This window comes from Leptopilina heterotoma, unplaced genomic scaffold, assembly GCF_015476425.1.
Source record: "Leptopilina heterotoma isolate Lh14 unplaced genomic scaffold, ASM1547642v1 Lhet_243, whole genome shotgun sequence".
NCBI classification, from domain to species: domain Eukaryota; kingdom Metazoa; phylum Arthropoda; class Insecta; order Hymenoptera; family Figitidae; genus Leptopilina; species Leptopilina heterotoma.
In genome coordinates, this window is record NW_025110958.1 from 436,637 (window position 1) to 444,911 (window position 8,275).

The following is an 8,275-nucleotide window of genomic DNA, read 5'->3' on the forward strand; positions in this document are numbered from 1 at the left end:
CAAAAAATTATCATGAATATTAAAGTTTCAAAAAGGTCAATGTACAATATGTTCATTTAATAGATATAATAAAATTTAAAAAATCTTTTTAATTAAGGGAAGTGTTCCGGTTGTGGGCACCCTTTTGTTTTTGCCTCATAACATTTGTCCATGTGCATATTATTCAAATATATGTGTACGAATTTAAAGCTAGAGGTCTAAGGTGACTGTCAGTGAAGGAATTAAATTGATTCCTTTAAATAAAAAAGTTTTATTAGAAATTTAGTGAAATGGGAATTTTTTGACAAAAAAAATTTTGTACCCGGTTGTGGGCACCCTTGAAAAATCCGCTAAAAATGGAAAAATATTAAAGGAAACCAACACAAATAAAGAAGAAATGAAAGTTTCTTTATTTTAAGAGAATTTGCCGGGATAAAGAACAAAAATGATGACACGTTTTCACACTATGCTCATCGCTAACAAAAGCATAATGCTTGCATGTGAAGTAGCTAGTACGCATACCATAACGCACTTCTAATGCACTGAACGACTATATTCATCGCATTTAATGGAGTTTGCGGCTGTCACTTTCCTTGGCAGAAAGTTTAGATAGATGAGACAGTAGTCCTCATCATTGTCAGATGGTAGAGCCTCCTTAACATAAAGGTGCTCACAACCGGGAATGACAGTCATTTTTTAAAAAGACCAACACATTTTGTGATGCAGGATTTTGGTTAAACACGAAGGTAAATCACAAAATATAATGACAACACTGCAAAAAAAAAATTAAACCCTTTTTTTCTGAACGAATCTACACCCATATGTTGCTCTTCGAAAACAATACAAAATTACTTTTTTATTTATTTAATGCAAATTTTCTTTATTATGCTCACAGCTATTACACAAATGCATATATTTGTTTCGTTATCAATACGAAAAGTCCGTATTGTCAACGAACACGACTTGCAATACTTAGTTCAGTAAAGTCTGCTTGCCGTCGAAGTTTACGTAGGGGTGCCCACAACCGGAGGGTGCCCACAACCGGCGCACTTCCCCTATTTAATTAAAATTTTTTTTTTATTAAAAATCTGTTTTTAATCAATCAATCATCAGTCAATCTGTTTTTTAAAATTTTTTTATCCGACTTTCACAGTTTCAAATTTTTTTGGAAAAATTTATATCACAATACCATTAATTAATTTAGATTCTACATTGAATAGAGATTGAAACAAGACAAAGAACGCTAAAAAAAATTAATTAGTAGTTTTCGAAAAATTAAAAAATTACGAAAAGCATGCAAAATCCAGTTTTTTTTCTGTATCTGACAGAATAGTCAACGAAAATTCTTCGATCAGGTGTCAGTCTTTTCACAATTTCATTATCTTTCAGGAAAAAAGTACGAAAAATTTTTGTCATTCTTATTTTCTACGTTTTAAGCATTTTTCCACTCATGAAAAAAGGGGCGTCCTGATACTCACGGACGCACAGTGAGACCAAACTGCAATTTACTGTTCATAATAGTCTAGAGCCTTCATTTTTTAACCGATTTTACTGAACTTTGTTTTAAATGAAAGATTATTAAATTTGGAAGAGATTTGTCGAGGCTGAATTTTAAATTTCAATTTGTTTATATTTATTTTTTATTGCAAAGTTTAACAAAAGCATCTATTTTTAAAAAAAAGTTATCTCCAGCCTCTATAATCGAATGGCACGTGCTAAAAACTTTTTAGAAAGACACCTAGAGTACTGTGTAAATTGTTAAAAAATTTGTGCAGGTAAATATTTAAATGTTATAAACAATTTATATTAACAAATAACAAAGTGAGAACGATTCGTTTTTTATTATAAAAGCTTATTACATTTTTGAATTAATAATGTAAAAGATTTTGATATACTAAAAATATTAATTATACTTAAAAAAACCCAAAAAACCTCACCGAGTAACAATTTTTAAGTACATCTAATCAATTTTTCAGGAGAGCGCCTTACACATTATATCATTCATTAAAAATTTTGAAAAACTAATTACAAATTCGTAATCAGCGACCCCAAAAACCCTTAAGTATACAATTTGATCAAAATCTATCAAAGCGTTTGTCCACATTAACAATTTGTTGTAAACTTAATTATTTGTTAATATAAATTGTTTATAACAATTGAATATTTACCTGCGCAAATTTTTTACAATTTACAGAGTAGTCTAGGTGTATTTCTAAAAAGTTTTCAGCACGTGCCATTCGATTATAGAGGCTGGAGATAACTTTTTCTTAAAAATAGATGCTTTTGTTAAACTTTGCAATACAAAAATAAATATAAACAAATTGAAATTTAAAATTCGGCCTCGACAAATCTCTTCCAAATTTAATAATCTTTCATTTAAAACAAAGTTCATTAAAATCGGTTAAAAAATGAAGGCTCTAGACTATTATGAACACTAAATTGCAGTTTGGTCCCACTGTGGGACGGTAGTGTATCTCCAAGATAACTATTATTCGGAAAAACCATTCTTCGCCCCGGTGAATGTCGACTACAGGAAGATAAGGAAACAGCAGAGTTACGGGACCGCAGAATCACCGCAACAATTCAACAGAGAAGCTACCAAGCGAGCATAAACTTCCCAACAAAGCAGCCGGATATAACGCCCCGCCTTAGATGGAGCCCGAACGGGCCCATTTCAAATCCTTGAACACCTCTCAGGAGAAGTTTATACTTCTTTAAGGGTAACACGGTGCAAAAGGTACACGGCAACACTTTTGTACCATCAACTCAGCACCCGACCCATTTTACGGCTGGTGAACAACCACCAACGGACAACCACCGCCACAAAACCAACATCACGCATCTAATCTCGATCTAAACCTGGATACCGATGAACAATCGTATTCAACCGGATGTGATTTCGAGCAAGACGAACAACAGGATGTTCCGGACGAGTTCATCCAACCAACCGAGGACACCAGCAGGCGTTATCGATTACGCGACAGAAAACGCGTTGTATATAGGGACAATCGACCCTACGCAAGATGGGAAAGACATTAAAAAGACAAACAGACTGAAGACCAAGGATTACAGAGAGCTGCAAGGGTCTATCCGAGAGAGGGTGGAATTGTTGTACGACGGGCTCAGATGGATTTTCCCCAATTTGGCGCCGAGCGAAAAACTCATTACGTGAATGAGAAACATCTCATTCAACGCAAAAATGGGCCATTTATAATGAGTAGTACAAAAAATTACGTCATCGCTCACCACCATAGCGGTCTTTCTGACGAACACGTTTCTCTCTCACACCAATGCGGAGGGAGTTATTATTTAGAAATTCTCTATTATTTTTATTAATATCAATTAGTATTATTATTCTCATTATTATATTTTTATTATTAATTATTAATAAGGACTACGTTATTGAATTATTATTATTTTTCTTACTATTTTATTCACGTTTTTTAATTATTGACTATTAATTATTATTATTGATATTAATTACACAGCCACACAAAAAAATAAGAAGTTCTGATCTGGGAGTCTCACTATGTAGACTTTATGTTTTTTGGGTCGTTGAATCCAAATCCGAGGTCCATTTAACCCCATCAGATCAGGATTTTCACATAACCTCAAAAAACCAATATGGTGGACATGTTTTTGAAAAGTTTATCGGATTCGCTTGAAATTCGTTACTCGGGGGTTTTTGGGGTCGTTGATTACGAATTTAAAGTCTGATTTCAAAAATTCAAAATGGCGGATCCAATATGGCAGACACGTTTTTGAAAAGATTATCGGATTCGCTTAAAACTCGTTACTTGGGGGTTTTTGGGGTCGCTGATCACGAATTTGAAGTCTGATTTCAAAAATTTAAAATGGCGGATCCAATATTGCGGCCACGTTTTTAAAAAATTCATCGGATTCGCTTGAAACTCGTTACTCGGGGGTGTTTTTTGGGTCGCTGATTACGAATTTAAAGTCAATTTCAAAAATTCAAAATGGTGCCTCTAATAAATATGTTCTTTAAAGGAATTAAGAACTTGAGTGATCCAATTCACCCAGAATTACTCTATATCTTACGTGTGCCTGCATCCAGGGCACCAACGGTGGGCAACGGAGTTTGTCCGCTATCCGGCTATGTTGTTGGATGACGACGCCTGAGAGCCTGCTTTCTAACCCTCAACCGCCGATACTGGGGTTCCGAGTCCTTGCATCGTAAAGGAGAGTCCAGAATAGAGTCGAAGTCGGTATGAACGCGCTGATATTAACGCGCTCGTCCATATGGAATACATAGGACGAGCGCGTTGTATCAGCGCGTTCATACCGACTTCGACTCTATTCTGAACTCTCCTTGACACGTTTTCTACGTGTGTCCGTCATGACGGCATCGAAGCCATTACCCAGTGACTTAGCCGGATAGCGGAAAACTCCGTTGCCCACCGTCACCTCGTGGAGGTGCCCTGGATGCAGGCACACGTAAGATATAGAGTAATTCCTTGTAAATTGAATAACTCAAGTTCTTAATTCCTTAAAAGAACATATTTATTGGATGCACCATTTTGAATTTTTGAAATTGACTTAAAATTCGTAATCAGCGACCCAAAAAAACCCCCGAGTAACGAGTTTTAAGCGAATCCGATGAATTTTTCAAAAACATGTCCGCCATATTGGATCAGCCATTTTGAATTTTCGAAATCAGACTTTAAATTCGTAATCAACGACCCCAAAAACCCCCGAGTAACGAATTTCAAGCGAATCCGATAAACTTTTCAAAAACATGTCCACCATATTGGTTTTTTGAGGTTATGTCAACATCCTGATCTGATGGGGTTAAATGGACCTCGGATTTGGATTCAGCGACCCAAAAAACATAAAGTCTATATAGTGAGACCCCCAGATCAGAACTTTTTATTTTTTTTGTGTGGCTGTGTTATTAATTATGATTAATAAGCATTATTATTAATGTTAATTATTAATTATTATTATTTAATTATATTATTGAATTATTTTTATTATTTCTATTCTTATTAATATAGTTTAAGAATAATTAATATAAGGGTTAAAAAGCAAAAAATCGTTGAAATCTTGTCCTGGATAAATAATAATTTGGTTGTTAAAAATTCAAGATTTAAAATACAAACATCTTATGCAGAGTATAATTTAATCTACAATACCTGGTTATTTAATTAAATTTTTTATTGATACAACAGGTACAAAATAGTAAAAATATGTCCAAAATGTCATCGTGTCCCGTGTCCCTATATACATTTTACGATATAAAAAAATTTTTAATTCAATTTTTTATTATATAAAATAAAAATTCTCTTTGTGTACGTGTTCTCCAATGTATAAAGTGTAATATAGGAAAGTGGTGAGAATTTTTATAACACTAAATGCGAAATTTAAAGAATTTTTAAGGTGTCCTCAGATTTTAAATTTTTTAATGTCATCGTGTCCTCACACACATATTTACCGGTTTTCAAATTGGTATCGCAATTAAAAGTTGAAAAACTATGAAATAAATCAAGTACGATATAAATTTGATAATACGTGAGCATAGAGAAATATCAAAATCAATTTAAAAATCAGTAAAATGATATTTTGATAATATTAAGAAAAGAGTACATCTTTTTTTTGTCATCGTGTCCAGAAGTTTTTTTTTAAAGGCGAACATTTTTAAATGGTAATTAATGTATAAAAAAAATTTCTAGTATACATATGTATATTATTTGTGTAAACGTATAATTAAAACTAAATTCAAGTTTTTGAATAATAACAGACGTTACATAGACAGAAAGAAAATTTCTAAAATCTATTTGGTTAGTTATCAAAAAGTATTTTCAGAAATTCACATTAAAACGATTAACACGCTAAATAATATGCTATTATTATTTAACAGGTAAATTCAGTAATTAAATAATTAAACTAGCTAAAAATAAAAAATTAATTATTACTATAAACTTTTTTTTGTCATTTCATCATATTGAAATAGGTTAAATATGTGATTATTAAAAAAAATATTATTAAGCTAATAAGTATTCCTTGATCTTGCATTTTATGATTTTTGACATATTTTAGAACATAACTAACAAAACACAATTTTTTTAACATTTCTACTGTCAGTTTTTCAAAATTTAAAATGGCGGATCCAATATGGCGGACGGCTTTTTAAAAATTAATCCAAATTACCTGAAATTTGTTACTCGGGGGTCTTTGGGGTCGATGATGACGAATCTGATGTCGGTTTTTCAAAATGAAAAATGGAGGATCCAATATGGCGGACATTTTTTTTAAATTTGTTTATTTATCATAAAAGCAGAACAAATTTTACAAATGCCGGTTTCAAAGAACAGCTATAAAGAGAGAGGAAAAATTCAAATTCCATTCAAATGTCCTAACGCATTTCACATTTCCAATAAGTTCATGGGTGAAGTGGATCTCCACGGTATGCCATATTGAATTTGCGATCCGCAATTTTGAATTTTGAAAAACTGACAACGGATTCGTTATCAGCGACCCCAAAAACCCTCGAGTGACAAGTTTTAAGCGAATCCAATTTTTTTTAATGTCTGCCATATTGGATCCGCCACTTTGAATTTTTAAAAACTGACATCGGATTCGTCATCAGCGACCCCGAAAACCCCCGAGTAATAGATTTCAGGCGATTTTAGACATTTTTAAAATAAAAATGCATTGTATTGTCCATAGCAAAATTTTTGAAAAATTTGCTAAAAGTGTTGTTTTTAAAAATTTATAAAATTTTTATAATTTATTGGATTTAAAAACAGAAACGTGAGTCGCATTCTGCATAGCGTTGACTTTTTAAAAATCATTTTATTTTTAATTTTCAGAAAATTTGCCTTTTTTACATCAATTTTTATCATAGCAAAGATTGTCAGTTTTCCGGCAGTCAGAGCAAAGTCCGAAATGGCAAAGATCTTTGCCATCGGCAGTCAAGGGGTTAAGTGTAACAGCACATGTAATTTTCTAATTTTTACTATGTAGAAAGTGTAACAAAGGAGGATGGAGTCAAAATATATATAAAATCGTATTATCTAATTTGTGAATGAACCTTATCTAGCTAATAAATACTAACCTTCTAATTTCTGATTAGCAGTGAGGTCCTGTTTAAATTTTTAACTTCAGATTTGTAACTAGGGACCCCAAAAACACCTAGATACGAAGCTTAATAAAAATTAATTAATTTTAAAATTTGCATGGCCGCCATATTAGATACCATTTTTTCAATTTGTGACAAAATTAGACCCAGAAATGGACAAAATTCCAAAATGTCGTTTTTAACGGCCACCCTAGTGAGCATGGAACTCAATTTACTTCGCAGAAGTGGGAAAATCGTTTGCGACAGGCGGGGATAGAAGTCATATTTTCGTCGATTTGTCACCTGCAGGGAAACCCGGTAGAGAGGGTAATGAGAGAGCTTGGTCGGCTCTTCAGAACTCTCTGCTCGGACAAGCACACGCGATGGGTACGGTGTTTGCCAAATATAGAGTTTTTCTTAAATGCTACGACACATTTTAGTACAGGTTTTTCTCCTTTAGAATTACATTTTGGTAAAAAACCAAAAAATGAAATTTTAGAGATAAAATTACTGGAATCGAATAAAATATCTGAGGAAGCAAGGATTGGTCTTGCCAAGGATCGTTTAACTAAAAGTTTTGAAAGAAGGTCAAAATCACAGAGGTCATTATCCAAGATCGTGTTGCCTGAAGGTGATTTAGTTTTATTACATATTCCGAAACAGTCGGATGCTATTCGTAAGGTTACACGTAAGGTAAAATTTTTCCATTTGTTTTATGGTCCATATCTTATTAAAAAAGATTTTGGAAATGGTTTATCTAAATTGGTTGATCCTAAGAATCAAAATAGAGTTGTCGGGGTACATAATCAAATTAATATAAAAAAATACGTATCTGATAAATAATCAGCAATAATAAATCCGTGTATTTACTAAGTTCATTTCGTGCATATTTTTATTTGTTTACTAAAATATAAATTTATCGTCAGGATTTAAGCGAAGATCATTATAAATGTATGAATGATTTGAGTTAAATGTGAAATAATTTATATAATAGTTATGGTCGACGTAAATGAGCAATATGTTATTAACGAGATGTAATGTTGGAGAATATATTTTCGAGTTTCGAAATGTGTGCTGTTTACAGTATTATGATGTGTATAGCAAAAGTTTGGAAATTTGTGTGCTGTTTTTGAAACCAACGAGAAATGGGAGTGAAATTTACGTGAGAGATCAATAAAAGATTGCTCCGAAAAAATAAAATTAATTCGAAGCAAGGAG